This window comes from Lepus europaeus, chromosome 13, assembly GCF_033115175.1.
Source record: "Lepus europaeus isolate LE1 chromosome 13, mLepTim1.pri, whole genome shotgun sequence".
Taxonomy (NCBI): domain Eukaryota; kingdom Metazoa; phylum Chordata; class Mammalia; order Lagomorpha; family Leporidae; genus Lepus; species Lepus europaeus.
Window position 1 is genome coordinate 53752319 of NC_084839.1, and position 20343 is coordinate 53772661.

Consider the following 20343-nt stretch of genomic DNA (forward strand, 5'->3'; position numbering starts at 1 on the left):
CAGAAATCAGCAAACTATTGACTTCCTGACACTGATAGATCTATCCAGATTCAATGCCTTTTTTGTCTCGCCTCTATCCCAAAAGAGGGCACAAATGCCAATTGCTCTGCTCAGCTCCTAAACATTGAAGGATCATTATTAAAGTATGGCTGGCATTCCTGGTCATTAATTATAATCTTGTGCACATATGCAGTGTGATTGCAGGAAATAATCAGCTTTGTCTGCCAAATTGGCAACATTTAGAAGCTAATTTGTTATGACACAGCATCAAAGATATTTAAACAACAAACTCAAGGCTCTATTGCTCTGCATACATTGTTATAATATCAGATAACATCTTTTAAAAATAGTTAACATATCCAGAGGGAGGTAGTATAGATCCTTGAACTTTCTTTCAAGTGGAATTATCAGGAAGAATTAGTATGTGCCCACTCCTATAGTTCATATCTCAGGGACTACCATCCAGAATGACTGCCTTTTAGGGGCAACAGATTTTGATTATCCAGAAAAGCTTTAGCTGTCAGTCTAGAACTACTTAAGTGGGTATTGGAAGGATAATTCTAAGTATGCTAAGAGCAAAGGTTTTGTTTTGTCTTTTTTTTGGGGGGTGGGGGGATCATTAGAATTGTTACCTACTTGATTGTAAAATCAGTGCAGCAGGTTAATAAGAGCTGGTGTTTTTTATATCAAAGGACAGTGTTAAGCTAAGTTTGTTCATTCTACACCCAGTGTTGGCCCATTCACTGCAGAATAACACTAGATTTGTTAACATGAGATGCACACTGCATGTCTCTTTCCCTTCCCTAACGTTGCACTCTGGACAGAAACACAGTTGTCTTGGGCCAATGTTTCCTGTCACATGGTCAATGTCTTTCCACCACCACTTCGTTTCATCTATATCAGCTGCACCAAGCCCAAGGCTTGTGCTTCATCCTTCTGTGCTCTTCTTAACCCTAGCACCACTCCCCAAATACACACATTTATAATTTTTGTTTCATTTCTTTTGAATATTCATTTCTTTTGAAAAATCTAGATAACAAGTTACTTTCATAACACTTTCTTTTTAAATGTTCTTATTACCTCTAAAGATATTTCTATTGGTTCCTTGTTTATACCCAGAAGTGTAGTCTACACATAAAACAATGGGAAGAACATACCTTTACAAAGGAAAAGTGCTAATGGTTGTTTGGATGAGTTTCCCCCACTCCACATGCATTCTTCTGTATGAATACCCAATTTGGTATCTCTCTACCCTTTTATTCACCCCATCTTGATTCACAGAATAAGTATATATGCAGCCCCCCTTTTCTTCTTTTCAAACATGCATCCATGGAAGAAGTTCTCCTGTTCTACCCGGGCAGCCATTTACTCCCATCAACAAACTGAAGGCTTACTCAAGTCCAGTGTTACATGCCATGGGTTGGTTGGTGCTACGGATTGAACGTGTCCTCTCCAAAATTCAGATGATGCAAATGTGGCGGTGTTAAGTATAACCCTTCAGACGTGATGAGACCATGAGGGGTCCTCCCTTGTAAATGGGATTAAGGTCCTTATAAAAAAGAAAGAAGCTTCATGAAGCGGAGCACCCACAGATGGCTGGCTCTGGGAACATCTCTGCCTCTGTGGACCTCTGTGGACCTCTGTGGACCAGGCTAACAATGCAGAGCAGATCCTCTGCACCCTGACTGTGGGAGCCTTGTGCTGACATTGTGGGAACTCTGTGACTACATGACAGGGTGCAGGATATGGTGGATCTCTGGGCTATCACTGTGTCTGGTGCCTGAGGCTCAGAGCTCCCTGATGGCCTGGCGTGTGCAGAGGGATCCATGCTCACACTGAGGGCCACAGAGATCTCTAGCAGCACAGTGAGGGTTATAAACACTGTGGGCTAACACTGGACATTGATCACCATGGAAAACAGGAGGTGAGGGTGTGATTATGACAGAGGTGATCATACTGTCTCCCCTTCTGACAATAGAGGAAATCTATCAGGCCCAACTTGAGTGTCACCCTGGATACTACCCAACCCTTGGCTTCCTGGCCACACCCAGCACATGCCTCTGGGTACTAACTGAAAGAGCAGACACTCCACTAAGCCATAGAGGAATAGTTTAAATATACAAACACATAAGAAGAAAAATCAACGAGTATTTCCACAAATATCTAAAAATAAAGACAGAAATTCAAGAAACAAGATTAAGGAAGACAACATGATTTCCCAAAGGAACACAATTGTTCAATATTAGAATGTGAAGACAACGTGATGGATGAAATTTCTGAAATGGAATTCAAAAGAATGATCATAGGATTACTCAGAAGCAACAAGAAGTAAATTCATGGGTTAAAGAAATCCACACATTGACATGGAGGAAAACGTTTCCTATGAGATGGAGATTTTGAAGAAAAACCAAACTGAAATATTAGAATTGAAGAATTCAATTTAAAAAAAAAATCACTGTGGAAAGCCTTAGAGGTAGACTTGGTGAGTGAGCCAAAAGAAAGAATATCTGAGATAGAAGACAATTCTTTGGAAATATCTCAGACCAGAAAAAAGAGAAGGAGAAGGAGGAGTTAGAAAAACTAAAAACTTTGTTCGAGATTTATGGGGAAACTATCAAACAACCAAATGTACAGGTCCTAGGAGTTCCTGAAGGTGTGGAAACAGGAATAGATTAGAAGGCCTATTCAGTGAAATAATTAGAGAAAACTTCCTTAATTTGGAGAAAGAATCATCAGATATTACTACAAACAGCTATATAGCAACAAATAGGAAAACTTAGAAGAAATGGATAGAATCCTGGACATATATAATCTACCAAAATTGAGCCGTGAAGACATAGAAGATCTAAACAGATGGATAATCAAGACAGAGATTGACTCAGTAATTAAGACCCTCCCAACAAAGAAAAGCTCAGGGTCAGATGGCTTCACTGCTGAATTCAACCAGATCATTTAACCAGACTAAGTGGAATTTATCCTGGGGATGCAGGTTTGATAGTTCAACATTCACAAATGAATAAATGTGATACATCATATTAACAAAAACAGAAGAACAAAAACCATATGATTAATCAGTAGATGCGGAGAAAGCATTTGATAAAAAATAAAACAACCTCTTGGGGCCTGCGCCATGGCACAGTAAGTTAATACTCCGCCTGCGGTGCCAGCATCCTGTATAGGCACCGATTCTAGTCCCGGCTGCTCCTCTTCTAATCCAGCTCTCTGCTATGGCTTGGGAAATCTGTAAAAGGTGGCCCAAGTGCTTGGGCTTCTGCACCTGCGTGGGAGACTAGGAAGAAACATCTGGCTCCTGGCTTCAGATTGGCACAGCTCCTGCCGTTGTGGCCATTAGGGGGGTAAACCAACAGAAGGAAGACTTTTCTCTCTGTCTCTCCCTCTCACTATCTGTAACTCTAACTCTCAAATAAATAAGTTAAATTAAAAAAAAATTTTCTCATGGGTGGCCCAGGTGCTTGGGCCCCTGCACCCACATGGGACACCAGGAGGAAGCACCTGGCTCCTGGCTTTGGATTGGTGCAGCGCCAGCCATAGTGGCCATTTGGAGGGTGAACCAATGGAAGGAAGACCTTTCTCTCTGTCTCTCTCTCTCACTAACTCTGTCAAATAAAAAAAAAATTTTTTTTAATCCTCTCACTATGAAAACCTTAAGCAAATTGAATACAGAAGGAACATTCCTCAACACAATTAAGGTAATTTATGACAAATCCACAGCAAGCATCTTATTGAATGGGAGAAAGTTGGAAGCATTTCCCTAAGATTCAAAACCAGACAGTAATTTCCACTTTCACCATTGCTATTCATTATAGCCCTGGATTTTAGCCAGAGCAATTAGGAAAAAAAAAAAAAGAAGAAGAAGACATCAAAGAGATACAAATTAGAAAGGAAAAAGTTAATTATCTTTCTTTGCAGATGACATGACTCTAAACATAGGGAACCAAAGAACTCCATAAGAGACTATTGGAACTCATGAAAGTGTTTGATAAAGTGGTAGGATATAAAATCAACACTCAAAAATCAATAACTATTGTATACACAGGCAACTTCACGGCTGAGAAAAAGACTTCTAAGATCAATCCAACTCACAATAGCTACAGAAAAAAGTTAAATACCTTGGAAGAAATTTAACCAAGGATGTGAAATATCTCTAGGATGAAAATTACTAAACATTAAAAAAAGAAATAGAAGACATAAAAAATGGAAAAATATTCCATGGATTGGATTGGAAGAATCAATATCATCAATAATGTCCACACAATCAAAATCAATTTACAAATTCAATGAAATCCCAACCAAATAAAAATGACATTTTACTCATCTATAAAAAAGATACTAAAATTCACATGGAAACACAACAGATCTTGAATAGCTAAAGCAATCCTATACAATAAAAACAAAGTTGGAGACATCAAAATATCAGATTTCAAGACACACTACAAGGCAGTTATAATCAAAACAGCCTGGTACTGGCACAAAAATAGACATGTAGACCAATGGAACAGAATAGAAACTCTAGAAATCAATCTATGCATCTTCAACCAGCTTGTCTATGACAAAGGAGTAAAATCAATCTGTGGAGAAAGAACAGTCTCTTTAACAAATCATGCTGGGAAAATTGAATCTCTATGGCAGAAATATGAAACAAGACCTCTACCTTATATCTTATAAAAATCAACTTGAAATGGATCAAAGATCTGAATCTACAACATGATACCATCAAGTTACTAGAGAAGAACATTGGGAAACTCTGCAATACATTGGCATAGGAAAAGACTTTTTGGAAAAGACCCCAGAAGCAAAGGCAGTCAAAGCAAAAATTGACAAATGGGATTACACCAAGCTGAGAAGCTTCCGCACTGCAAAAGAAACACAGCTACATGAAGAGGCAGCCATCAGAATGGGAGAAAATATTTGCAAAATATGATAAAAGATTAATATCCAGAATCTATAAAGAGCTCAAAACTCAGCAAAAAAATAAACAATCCAGTTAAGAAATGGGCAAAGGACTTGAACCAGCATTTTTCAAAACAAGAAATCCAAATGGCCAACAGAGACATGAAAAAATGTTTAGGATCACTAGCTACCCGGGAAATGCAAATCAAAACTACAAAGAGGTTTCACTTCACACCAGTTAGAATGGTTCTCATTACAGAAATAAACAATAAATGCTGGTGAGGATGTGAGGGAAAAAATACTCTAACCCACTGTTGGTGGAAGTGTAAACTAGTATAGCCATTGAGGAAGATAGCATGGGGATACTTCAGAAAGCCAAAGACAGATCTACCATATGACCTGGCAATTCCACTCCTGGGAATTTACCCAAGGGAAATGAAATCAGCATATGAAAGAATTATCGGTAACCCCATATTTATTGTAACTTAATTCACAGTTGTTAAGATATGGAATGAATACAGATGTCTATAAACTGATGATTAAATAAAGAAAATATGATATACATATACACAATGGAATACTATTCAGCCATAAAAAAGAATGAAATTCTATCATTTGCAACAAAATGTATGCAACTAGAAACCATTATACTTCATAAAATAAGCCAGTCCCAAAAAGACAAATACCATATGTTTTCCCTGATCTGTGGAACTAATAGAGTACCAAAAATGTTATGTATAGGAATGAGTTGATATTTTGAGTTTTGATGATTGTTTATAGCCCTTATCTCTACTGTTGAGGAACAGTGTTTTTTTTTTTTTCACTTCATGCTATTTGTTGAACCCTTTACTTAGTGTAGGGTTAATCTTATGAATATAAAGTAAACTGAATATACGTCATTGTAAAAATTAAAAGAGGAAATAGGGGAGGAAGGAGAAGGAAGGGTAGGAGTATGGGCAGGAGAGAGGGTAGGGTAGGAAGTATCACTGTGTTCCTAAATCTTATACATGAAATACAAGAAATTTGTATATCTTAAATACAAAATTTTTTTAAAAGACTACCTTGTTTGGAATATATTTATCAGGTCCATTTTCTCTCAGACTAAGTGAAGTTTTCAAACTTAGTATTTTTTTTTTTCATTTTTTGACAGGCAGAGTTAGACAGAAAGAGAGAGAAAAAGATCTTCCCTTTTTCCGTTGGTTCACCCCCCAAATGGCCACTACGGCTGGCGTGCTACGGCCAGTGTGCTGTGCCAATTCAAAGCCAGGAGCCAGGTGCTTCCTCCTGGTCTCCCACGTGGGTGCAGGGCCCAAGCGCTTGGGCCATCCTCCATTGCCTTCCTGGGCCATAGCAGAGAGCTGGACTGGAAGAGGAGCAATCGGGACAGAATCCGGCACCCCAATAGGGACTAGAACACAGGGTGCCAGTGCCGCAGGCGGAGGATTAGCCAAGTGAGCAGCGGTGCCGGCCTTAGTATTTTTCAATAACAATATTGACATTATTTCATATTTATTTTTACCTTCATGTTTATTGCAGCTGAATTCACAATATCTAAGATATGGAATCGGCCCAGATGTCCATAAACTCAAGACTGGATAAAGAAATAGTGGTCTATATACACTATGGAATACTACACAGAATTTTTAAAAAAATGAACTTCTGTTATTTACAACAAAATGGATGCAACTGGAAACCATTATACTTATTGAAATAAGCCAGTCTCAAAAATACAAATACCATATTTTCTCCCTGATCTGTGGTAACTAATAGAGTACCTAAAAGGTAATATATAGAACTGAAATTTACACTTTGAGATGTGATGATTTTGAACAGCCTTTGTCTCAACTGTAGAGGAACAGTTTTTTTTTTTTTTCTCTTCATACTATTTATTGAACTTTTTACTTAGTGTAGGGTTAATCTTATGGGTATAAAGTTAACTGAAAATAGGTCTTTGTAAAAAATGAGAATGAGAATAGGAGAGGGAGAAGAAAGAAGGGTAAAGTTGAGAGCAGGATGGATGGTAGAGTGGGGAGAATCACTGTGTTCTTAAACTTGTATATATGAAATGCATGAAGTTTGTATACCTTAAATAAAAGGTTTCTAGATAAAAAATATTTTTATTTATTTGAAAAGGAGAGGGGAAGAGAAAGATATCTTCTGGTGAGGCTAACATGTAGGGAGGCTTGTGACTGAACAGGATTATATCCAACTAGCTGGCAAATCTATTTAATACTAGCTATACCCTCCAGCTTGCATTTTACCAGTAAAAAAGTTGATATTTTGGCAACCACTTGACAATTCTTTTGTTTCACAATTTTTTTCAGAATTTTATTGGTAAGAGGCTTTCAAAATGCACAAGTTAAAACACTTTGTGCACTAATGAAGAAAAGCTACCGAAATAGAGTTCAATAAAATCAAATATTTTTTCTTCAGTTTAAATTCTAAATTTTTTAAAGACTTATTTATTTGTTTGAAAGGGAGAGATACAGAGAGAGGAGAAGAGAAGAGAGGGGAGGGGAGGGGAAGGGAGGGGAGGGGAGAGGAGAGGAGAGGAGAGGAGAGGAGAGGAGAGGAGAGGAGAGGAGAGGAGAGGAGAGGAGAGGAGACATCTTCCATCTCATCCACTGGTTCACTCCCCAAATGGCCTCAATTCAATGACTGGGGCCGGGCCAGGCCGAGGCCAGGAGCCAGGAACTTCTTCCAGGTCTCCCATATAGGAGCAAGAACCCAAGTACTTGGACCATCTTCTGCTGCTTTCCAAGGTGCATTAATAGGGAGCTGGATCAGAAGTAGAGCAACCGGGACTCAAACCCATATGAGATACCAGCATTGTAGGCGGAGGCTTAACCTATGCCACAGTGCTGGCCCCTTAAATAGCAAATTTGGGCACAGAATTGGGTGGAACATAATCTTTTTATCACTCTCATCAGCTCTGCTTGGTTTATTAGTTATATTATGCTTAACAGAAGAACAAATACCTTAATTGCTACATTTTCCTCTTCTCTTTTCTGAGTCTGCTGCTAGTCTCAAAATAAGAATGGCTCAAGGCCGGCGCCATGGCTCAATAGGCTAATCCTCTGCCTTGCAGCGCCGGCACACCGGGTTCTAGTCCCGGTCGGGGCACTGGATTCTGTCCCGGTTGCCCCTCTTCCAGGCCAGCTCTCTGCTATGGCCTGGGAAGGCAGTGGAGGATGGCCCAAGTCCTTGGGTCCTGCACCCGCAAGAGAGACCAGGAGAAGCACCTGGCTTCTGGCTTCGGATCAGCGCGGTGCGCCGGCCGCAGCGCGCTGGCAGTGGCGGCCATTGGAGGGTGAACCAATGGCAAAAGGAAGACCTTTTTCTCTGTCTCTCTGTCCACTCTGCCTGTCAAAAAAAAAAAAAAAAAAAAAAAGAATGGCTCAGTCAAGGACCTCTTCTGATCTTTATGAGATCTCATCTAAGAGTTTAAATGTCATCTAAATGTGTATCTTTGAACAAGTTTTCTCCCTTGAAATAGATATGTATTTATGCCAAATGGCTACAAAATATTTCTGTAAAATTAATACATATTTTCAACTTAATATACACAAAACTGAATTACAGATCTTCCTGCCCAGGTCTGCTCTATGCACCCTGTGAGGAAACTGATATGTAGGCGCCCTCATGAAGCAACCAGTGGAAAACCACGTCCCCCCAACCCTCCACCTTTGTGAGACCTTTACCAGACCTTTGGAAGGCCAGTTGGGCCTTTAGGGACATCTTTAGGGACAAAATTTGGGATTGTCCCTGCCCACTGTGGAAGGAACTGGACTCTAGGGCTAGTTATACTCAGATTAAGATTCATAGATTCTTTGCAGTTTTTAGCCTTAGATATAAGTTACTTAAAGTTGTAAGCTTCAGAATACTTACATGCAAAATGAAAACAATATCCACCTAACAGAGTTGTTGCAAGTATTACAATTCTGTTAAAAAATTCACAGGGTGCCTGGAAAACACTAGGAGTTTATTAATTTGTAATTTATCTATCTTCATTCCATTAAATCTAATTTCCTTTAGCTCAAATTTTTTTTTAATGAAAATCTTCACTGCATTTTGGTCTTTTATTGTTTTGCTTTATTAGATTTATTAGAGACACTTTCTCCTACTTTTATGGTAAAATAAAATTTAAAATTTATACTATAAATAAGATTTTTATGCTGGACTGGGAGACACACTATCATTTTTTAGTATTATATCTATATGAAAACTTATTAAAGATGATTCCAAATAATTGACTTCCAAATAAGTTTGATGAGACCAGTTCCCTAACTGAGAATTTGCTATAATTTACTGATGGACTCAAAGATTCATAAAGAGGCGCTCATGATGGGACAAATTTCATACAGCAGGGCTTTCATAATGCCTATACTTACAACGAGGAAGAAGCAGAAAAACAAATGAAAGGAAGAAAACTAGAGAAGGAGAGTAAATAGAGAAGAAATGCACTGTTTCCAAAACAGCCATTACAGAGAAACCTAAAAACTTTTCCAAATCTTTTCAAGTACATCTTAATTTATACTCTTTTTTTTTGCAAAAATTACACTAATTTTAGTAATGTAATTTTAACTGGCATTTTATATATGATATTGACAGTCAGAATCACTTGATTTTGCAGTTTGATTTTTTTCAGTAATAGTGAGAGAGTAATAATCATACTTAGAGGGATCAATATAGATGATCCCTAGGTGGACTGTCTTCACCTCCTTATTCAATGTTGACACAGACAACAGTTTCTGTTACTTTTAACATTTACTTGAACCATAAAAACAAAACAATTAAAAACAAAAGCCTCTTTTAATTTGCTTTGTAATTGATCTGTTTTTTTGTCGGTGTACAATCAAAAACATGTTCAAAGGCAAAGTACAAATGAAGAATTAGAGAAAGGGCAAGGACAAAGGGCTCAGAGCTCTTGGCTCCTTGCCTAGGAGCAGATTTGGAAACCTAAGGCAACTCCTTACCCCCTGCACTCTTAGGTCTGCTTGGTCCCAATCCCTGTATTCTTCTCTTCCTTACCTTCTGCATTCTTTTCCAACCAATCGGCCAACAGTGAGGAAGGCCCACTGAGTTTGAAAAGCCCATGAAGAAGCTAGTTCAGCTCTTCCCCACTCATGGCCCTTACCTGGCTATGCTATGTAAACCCAGCCTGTAAGTAAATTCTTGCTCTCTGCCAGGTGTTCGCTCTGGGTGCCCAGTGGCAGTTAGCCACGTCTGAGAATTTGTTTTCGCTTGAATAAATTCCTTTTGGCTGTGAGTTTGTATCCCATCTCCTCTGTTCTGCCCCTCTTTCCTTACAGAGAAAGTGATATTAATTTACTTTCCAGTCATAATTTTTAAAGATTTATTTATTTGAAAGGCAGAGTGACAATGGGAGAGACACATAGGAGAGATTTCCACATGCTGGCTCAGTCCACAAATGGCCGGTACAAAATCAGATCTGGGCCAGGCCAAAGGCAGGAGCCAGGAACTCTATTCTGGTCTCCCACATAGATAGCAGGGGCCAAAGCACTTGTGCCATCTTCTGTGGCCCTCCCAGACACTTGAACAGGAAACTAGATTGAGAGTAGAGCAGTCAGAACTGGAACTAGCACTTAGGTATGGGATGTTGGCATCACAAGTGGTGGGTTCAACCCACTGTGACACAACACCAGCCCTGTGTTATCATTTTTTTTTTTTTGACAGAGTTAGACAGTGAGAGAGAGAGACAGAGAGAAAAGTCTTCCTTCCATTGGTTCACTTCCCTAATGGCCACTACAGCCAGCGTGCTGCGCCAATCCGAAGCCAGGAGCCAGGTGCTTCCTCCTGGTCTCTCTTGCGGGTGCAGGACCCAAGGACTTGGGCCATCCTCCACTGCCCTCCCGGGCCACAGCAGAGAGCTGGACTGGAAGGGGAGCAACTGGGACAGAATCCGGCACCCCATCTGGGACTAGAACCCGGTGTGCCGGCGTTGCAGGCGGAGGATTAGCCAAGTGAGCCACAGCGCCCGCCCTGTGTCATCTTTAAACTTAACATGCTTTATGTAAAATCTTTAGGGCAGCATATTTAATTCTTTATTCTAATTGGAATTGCATCTATTTTAGGAATTTTATTAAAATTTGCATCTCCCCTAGCAACAGGAAAATGCAAAATTATATTTGACTAATTTCTGTATAGGTACATTATCAACATTAAGGTATTACTTCAGCCTATGGAAGACCCAAATTTCAAAATTAAGTGGCAGGAATCTCATTAAAAATTTGTACGTTTGAAGAAAGAAAATCAAAATCAGAAGATAAATACAGAACATATTCTGAGCATTGAAAAAGCCTTATGAGCTCTTTCAAATTAATTTTGTATTTGGTATGAAACACAAATTGAGATACAATTTTTATTTAGATGTCCATTTCACACTTCATCCTAATTAAAGAGTAATTTAAATATAGTAAAATCCATAGATCTTAATTGCATAGTTCAATGACTTTTAACAAACAAATATACCTGTGTGGCCCACATTTAATCAAAATACAGAATTTGTATATCAACCCATAAAGTTCTGCTATTCTATTCAATACACTCGCCCTCTCCTACTCTCTGAGTTTTGTGGCCAGAGAGTAATTTTGCTTGTTTTAAAGTTGATATAAACACAGTCATGTCATATGTATTTTTCTCCATGCTAACATTCATCTCAGTTGTATATCATGAGTAGAAATGTAAGCGAGTACTACTTATTTAAAGATCATCCTTTTCTCACTGAATTACAGTGGCAACATGGTTGTAAAATATATGTGAATATGTGTAGATCTATTTATGGCCTTTTAATTCTGTTTCTGTTCCATTCTATTTTCTACTCTTATTTTCACTCCACATGGTACTACTTAGTGCAGTTTTAGTGGAAATCTACATTTAAACTAATGTGATTCCCCTAGATTTGTTTTTCTTCTTCAATATTGCTTTGCCTGTTATTTGTCTTTACATTTCCACATTTGCCTGTCAATTTCTACAAAAATCCTACTGGGATTTTGATTGCGTTTTCACTGAGTATATGGCTCAAACAAGAGATTACAGTATTGAATCTTGCAATTCTAGAATATGGTACATCTCTGTATTTATTATCATCAATTTCTCTCAGCTTCGTTTTGAGGTTTTCAGCATAAAGAGATTGCATTTCTTTCATCAGATTTATTCATAAATGTTTAATGCTTTTGGTGCTGTTATAAATGGCATTTGAAAAATGAAATCACCGGAGTGGGCATCTAATTCATCAATTAAGATACTGATTAAGACGCCCATGTCTCATATCAGAGTACCTGGGTTCAACGCCTTGTTCTGGCTCCTGAATCCAGCTTCCTGCTAATGCAGAACCTGGGAGTCATCAGTGATGATGCAAGTATTTAGGTCACTACCACATAAGTGGAAGAAAATTGCTTCTTGCTCCTGGCTTTGGCCTCAACCCAGCCATGGTGTCACTGGCATTTGGGGAATAAACCAACATATAGAAGCTCATTCATTCTCTCTCTCTCTCTTTCTCTCTCTCTCTTTTCTCCTCCTCCTCCTCCCTCCCCCTCTTTCTCTTTTTCTCCTTCTGTTTCTCCGCCTCTCAAGTAAAGATTTAAATTTAAAAATTAATAATCCATTTTTGAAATTTCATTATCCAATGTTTCTCTAATCTACAAAATTATCGGACAAGACCCCCAAATCACAGGCATCAAAAAAAAAAAAAAAACTAAACAAATGGCACTATATCAAACTCAGAAGCATTTGAACAGCAAAAGAAATGATCAACAGAGTGAAGAGACAGCCAACACAATGGGAAATATATTTGCAAACCACCTATCCAACAAAGGATTAATATCCCAAATATATCAGCAACTTAAAAAACTCAACAACAAAAATAAACCAATCCAACTGAGAAGTGGCCAAAGGCCTTCAATACACAGTTCTCAAAATAAGAAATACAAATGACCAACAAATATATGAAAAAAATGCTCAATATCACCAGACATCAGGGAAATGCAAATCAAAACCACAATGAGATATCACCACATCCCTGTGAGAACGGCTAAAATCCAACACACAGAGAATAACAAATGCTGGCAAGGATGTGGAGAAAGGAGAACACTTATACATTGTTGGTGGGAAAGTAAATTAGTGCAGCCACTGTGGAAAACAGTGTGGAGATCTCTTTAAAAACTAAAAATAGACTTGTCATATAACCCTGCAATTCCACTACTGGGTGTGTACCCAAAAGATAAAGAAAATATAGTATATATAAATAATGAAATATTATTCAGCTGTAAAAAGGAATGCGATTCTACCATGTGCAGCAAAGTGGACACAACTGGAAGACATTATGTTGGGTGAAATAAGCCAGACCCACAAACACCACATACTCATACCTTGTATGTGGGAGCTAAACTTTTAAAAACTAAAAGAAATGTCTGTGTGCTTCACATTTCTACACATACAGTTTTTTAAACGTTATACCTTTGTCAAACCAATGGTTAAGAATGTTATACTACTATAGTTTTAATGATCTGTAATTATTTTAAAATTTATTATTTACAGGATTGGTGCTGTGATGTAGCAGGTAAGCTGCTATCTGTGGCACCAGCAAACCATATGAGCTCCACTTCAAGTCCCAGCTGCTCTACTTCTACTTTTTTTTTTTTTTTACAGGCAGAGTGGACAGTGAGAGAGAGAGAGAGAGAGAGAAAGGTCTTCCCTTTGCCGTTGGTTCACCCTCCAATCGCCGCCGTGGCCGGCACTGTGGCCGGCGCATCTTGCTGATCCGAAGCCGCTCCTCCTGGTCTCCCATGAGGGTGCAGGGCCCAAAGACTTGGGCCATCCTCCACTGCACTCCCGGGCCACAGCAGAGAGCTGGCCTGGAAGAGGGGCAACCGGGACAGAATCTGGCGCCCCGACCAGGACTAGAATCCGGTGTGCCAGCGCCGCAGGCGGAGGATTAGCCTATTGAGCCCCGGCGATAGCCAGCTGCTCTACTTCTGATACAACTTCCTGCTGATGTGCCTGGGAAAGCAGCAGAGGATGGCCCAAGTGCTTGGGCCCCTGCACACAATGTGGGAGACCTGGAGAAAGCTCCTGGCCCCAGGCTTTGAATTGGCCTAGTTCCGGCCATTGTGGCCTTTTGGGTAGTGAACCAGAAGATGGAAGATCTCTCTTTCTTTGTCTCAATGTCTGTCTCTCTATAAATCTGCCTTTCAAATAAATAAATAAATCTTTTTAAAAAATTTACTGTAGATGTGTGAAATGGTCATTTTTCCATTCAATTATTGTTTATAGCTATTGTCTATATTCCCAGTAGAGTCTCTTTTTACTTGTTAAACTTCTTAACAATGAAGTGTTAAGCATTTTTACTGTAATGTAAATTTGAAGTATATTATCTCAAAAACTAAAAAAAAAGAAAGAAAAGGTGGGAAGAAGAGGGAAAAGGGGAAAAGGAATATAATTATGTTCTTAGAATGTACCTAAAAAATCACATTGAATCTGTTAGAAACTAAATAAAAATTTCAAAATTTTTTAAAAAAATAAAAAGACCACAAACACATACAAAACATTCCTAAATTCACTTATTAACTCCATCAATTTGTCACTAAATTATTCTGATTTTATTTGTATATAATCTTATTAGCTAAAATTAATTACAGCTTTATGTTCTCCTTGCTGTGTGACTTTTCTTCACCTTACTGTTTCAGTTAAGATGACCAGCACATATTGAATAGAAGTGGTGAGAGTGGACATAATTGTCCTATTCTCAAACTAAGGGAGAAGGTTTCAGTATTTTACTGTTAGGTATGATGGTAACTATAGGGTTCTTTTGTTCCTAATTTGATATATTTTTTCAGACTAAAGAACTTTAACTCCATTTCTAGTTTATTAAGTTTTTTTAAGTGAATATTGGGTTTTATCAAGTGTATTTTCTTCATATTTTGAGATGATGGTGTGATTTCCCCCCCTTTATTCTGCTAATGAAGTGAGTTACATACCTTAAGAGTGATTTTTGAGTGTAGTAAATTTCTCTTGGGCATTAATATTTGAACCTAACTCTTGAGTAAGATGTACATCCACTGTATTGAAAGTGCCTATTTTTGTAATATTTATTTTAGATAATGTGTTATAATATAATCACGTGGTAGATAATTTAAATCATCTCTTGTAACTCACTTTTGTCTAATAAGTTGTGGACAAAATGCTGGGTGAACTCTTTCATTATTTCATCTTTCCTGACAGCAGTGGGGTCAGGAGGGACACCCTGAGCAGACTTCAGGAAAGGAGTGCACCATGGAACAGAAGGAGCTCGCTCCTTTGGTGGCATAGATGAGCTGTCCATATAGTCCTCATGAGCTTGTCCTCAAACTTCTGTGTGTAATACATCCCCTCTCCTTTATGGTTGAGTTTCTACTACATAAAGCCAAACATAATCCTCTTTGGAAAAGAATCTATTTTTTTAAGCTCTCTTTCACATAAAATAAGTTCAAACAGGGCATAGAAAAACAGATGGAGTGATATACACTTAAAACTAACCAGGAGCTATGCCTGGCTTGCAAAAACATGGTTGATTATTTTTCCTCTTATTCTTTATAATTCAGAAATTAATGTCGCCCCTGTTTTGGTGCTTTGACTCCACACATGCCCTCCATGAATGAGCTTTATCACAGAGCATTTCTCTTTTCTGTCCTGGGAACTGGAAATGCAAGGTGCCACAGTCTTGGGATGAACCTTTGACCAGTGACAGAAGGAAGCTTGTTGACAAATAACTCTCATCTCTTCTCACCTAATGGACTGTCTCAAAACACAGCTTCTATGGGTTCATGTGAATATCACAATGGGATCTCACAATGGGGTTGTGCTTGGGAGTGGCCACTCAACAATGCATCATCCATTGTTGCTCTCCCTTCTTTCCTGTTTCACTGCCTTGTCCTTCACACCTGTTCCCTAGGATTGTGCTCCCTGATATAAAGGAACAGCAAAAGTCCTCTGCTTTACACTCTACTTTCTGAGTAACCTAAGCTTAGACAACAGATATCTGCAGTTTTTCTTTAGAAAATATTTATTAGAAAGAAAGATAGACAGAGAGTGAGGAAGAGAGAGCATCCCTATCCACGGGTTCTCTCGCCAAGTGCTCTTAGCCCAGAGTGTCAAAGCTTGGAGCTGAGAATTCCTGTTAGGTCTCCTATGTGGATGGTAGGGTCCAATGACTTGGGTCATCACTGCTCCTGCCCAGGTTCTGCAAGAAGCTAGAGTCAGGAGCCAGGGTCATGTACAGAACCAAGTACTACAATATGGGACACGGTTGTCTTAACTGCTATGCTAAACAACTGCCTTTATATTGCAACATTATGGGTTCCTCATCATTCATAGATGCCAACAAGTCAAAGAATTATCAAAAAATCTATTTTGCTAATAGTTTTCAAAACATCTCCACTAAACACTTTAAATTTTAACCATATCTTCCTACTCTGAATCAGTCATGTTTATCCAGGAAAAAAAAAGTCCTTACACTTTCTAAATCGAAAACAGAGTTTTCTGGGTGACAGATTCTGTTACCATTCTTTCATGAGTTATTTGGGTTGTATATTTATATTTTAATTTTTAAAAATCTTCTTTATTTATATATTTGAAAGGCAATGTGACGAAGAGAGAGAAATAGAGAGTGTGAGAGGACAAAGAGATCTTCCATGCTCTGGTTTACTCTCCAGATGCCCAGAAATAGCCAAGGCAGACCAGGAGCTAGGAGCCAAAAATTCAATTTGCCACGTGCATGGCAGGACCTAAGTATTTGGGCCATCATTTGCTGCCTCTCAGGTACATTAGCAGGAAGGTAGAGCTGATACTATGGCATAGCAGATTAAGTTGCTGCTGTAATGCCAGCATCCCCTTTGGGCATTGGTTCAAAGTCCTGGCTGCTTCATTTCCAATCCAGTTCCCTGCTAACACACCTGGGAAAGCAGCCAGCATTGTGGCACAGTGAGCTAAATTGCTGTCTACAATGCTGGCATCCCACACTGGAGCACTTGTTCAAGTCTTGGCTGCTCTCCAGCTTCCTGCTAATGAGCGTGGAAAAGCAGCAGAAGATGGCCCAACTACTTAGGCCCCCGCTATCTATGTGGGAGACTCACCTGGATGGAGCTCCAGACTCCTGACTTTATCCCGGCCCAGTCCTGATATTTTAACCATTGCTGGGTGAATCAGCAGATGGGAGGTCTCTGTATCTCTGTCTCTCCCTCTCCCCATCTCTCTGTAAATATACCTTTCAAATAAATAAATCTTTTTAAGTATATAATTATCACTATACCTAATGAATGCATAATTTATCTTTCAAATAAAAATTATACATGATACATCATGGATTTTTTTCAATTGAAATCAGAATATTAAAAATATTTGTTAACTGAGCAGTATATTTCAAAAACCACCATTTAAGATACATACATATTGGTGCTTACTTTTAGACTTGAAAATCAATGTGTTTAGAAATGTGCTTTAAAATTCTGCTCTTTCTATTGATTTTTAGAAGTGAATCTCAGTTACATGAGAGATTCTCAAATAGACAATAGTCAAAGCATTAAATGATAGAAAATGGTTTCACTAAAGGCTAGGTTTAAGTGTATAATGTAGAAGACTTGATAGAGTTGTCTATTCTGTCTCAAATAGGCTTCTCAATCCTTTAATGAGTCTGAACTTAATTCACATATCTTTAGTTTATAACATAATGTTATTAAAATTAACAGCTAAGTGGGACAAACTGCTTTAAATGTTATCATTTACAAAGTATCACCACAAAAACTACAAGCATATCTAATATTTACTAAAAGTTTTCATATGACAAGGTCAGATACTTCATTGGGATTATTTTTTTTCTTACCATAATTTTTATCCCCATTTTATAGTTAAATAAAATAAGGACAAGAAGTTTTTAAGTAAATTACTCTGAAGTCTCATTGATAATAAATTATGAAATTTGAATTTGCACTCAGGACATCTGACTTCTTGCCTCATATTAATAGGAACTTTTAAATTCTTTGCTGACCAAATTCTTTCTTTTCTAGTAACAACAGCTGTGACATGCTTCGACAATTTTCTGAGAAGTTATAGCTATTATCTGGTATATGTGAATGACAGTTTAATAAGTAGAGAATCAGCACATCTTCCAGGTGAAAAGCTCAACACCTGGGTAACAACAGACATTTTTTCTATTAGAGACTTAAAAGCACCAAGGAGTTCTAAGACAGGCACACCTTCTTGTATTACAAGCACTTACTCATGAAGGTAATAGATTTGTTCCCAAAATGTTTCTATTACTCAAAATGTTTTTGAGACCCTCTTTGGGAACTGTGTTTCAGAGTAGCTTCTCAGCTGCAAAATAAAATCTTCACCATTTTTTTTTCTCTTTTTAAATCAGAAGAATGTCACAAAACTTCGACATCAATTTTATCTCTAAGACTTCACTCCAACTCAAATTCTACTCTCAAGAATCAACTTTTATCACCAATGAAGATAATCAAAAGAATCTATGACAGGTCTTGGATGGAATTCTCATGATATTTTGTGGAAAATCAATGACTGATGGGATAAAACTATTTATTTAGGGTATGTAATCTTTCTAATGAGATTTTGACACCAGGAATGATCTTCTGGTCATGTCTGTCTACCTAGCTGTGAGCAGTTGTTGAGATCCATTGAATACAGAGCTGAAAGATTATGGGAGAACTGAAGGCTTGAGGAAATGAATGCCAGTGAGGAGTCTGAGGGAGTGTGCTTAGCGTCTTTCAGGAGCACTGGGCTTGGGGATGTAGGCTCAACCTGCTGCACACGCGTCCAGAGGGTTATCTAGGAGTTTACTCAGGACGTTCTGATCTTTCAACAGGCATGTGCAGTTTATATTACTGAAATACTTGCAGTCGACTGGGGTGTTTCATCGGTGCTCGGTGTCCATTGACAGCCCTGTGGGTACAGGTAAAGAAATTGGGCCTGGGTACAGTTAGTAGGATTCTGAAAATAACACTATTGTCTATACAGAATTTGATTCCTGTATAGTACCGGTCCCTTGCCCATTTCTGTAAGCTATGGACCAGCAGGAAGGCATCATCCCAGGGAAAGACAGAGTTAGAAAATATGAGTGGAGCTGCCAAAGCAAAACAACTGAATTGTGTGATTGCTTCTCCATTCTTAGCATAATAACTGTTTACTTGAGGAGATTATACTTTATCACAATATCTACTTGAGTCAAAGCAGTTTATGTAACAATTTCCAACATTTTCCCATATTTCATGGAATATACAGTTCCATAGTACTGAGATTGCATTCAGAAAAGCACAGTTTGGGCATGCCATTTCACTAGTCAATTGCTATCATCAACCATTGAGGGAACAATAATTCCCTAGGTTGTATAATATTTTCTAGTATACTGTTTATATTAAAACATTTTAGAATATTTGAGCAGAACTATGTGTGTGGGGTTTTGTTGTTGTTGGGCTATTAGTGATAAAGATTTTTTATTACCTACTCACCTTAAAGTTTGAAATGTAAAACTAACTCAATCACTTGGGTATATTAAGTAAAATATGCCTCAATGTGTTTGACATAATTTAAAGTTTTTCCTTTAAAAATGACTACAGTTACCATATGATTAGAAAATGTATTTTTCATTGCTCCACACATTAGAAATAAGCTGTGAAATCAAAATTAACACTGTCTCAAAACAAAAACTGAACACATATATATTCATGGTGTAAATTTCACTGTAGCTTTAGCCTTTGAGCCTTTGGCATTTTCCTTGCCTATTTGACCATATGCTCTAACCAGTGAGTAAAGTAGAGGCTTTTAATTATCCCTAACCAAGGACATTCTCTAATGTGATTAGTATTGGTTTACCATTTGAAGAGAGAAGTTTGTACTTTGCTATAGAAATTGGTAATTATTAGAAATTGGTAATTATTTGCATTTTTTATTCATCTGTTTTTTTCCCTTCTTGAAGTCTGTTAACAAGGTTTTAGACCATCTTCACATGCACAGGTGCTTGACAAGAAGCAGAGACATGCACTGTATATTTTTGTTGACTACAGAGAATTTTTTTCTTGCTTGATTTGATTGATTTCAAAGGCAGACCTGTATGTGAAATGAATGTATCTGCATGAATAGGCTGCAGTCATAGTTCCAATTTTTTCCCACTATATTCAGAATAGTGATGCAGAGGGAGAAAGGGGAAAGGCCCTTGAAAGCTGGTGTTTGGTACAAACAGCTAATGAGTAATAGGTATCTCAGACACAAAATAAATTTAAAATCATTAAATAAATGCTATATCACTTAAAATGTGAGTATGGATGAAGTTTGACTGACAATCAAAATGAACTGCTGAGATTTGCTAAACTTGCCAAAAAAACAGGAAATGATGACTCTTATAAGTATTTGTATTCATTC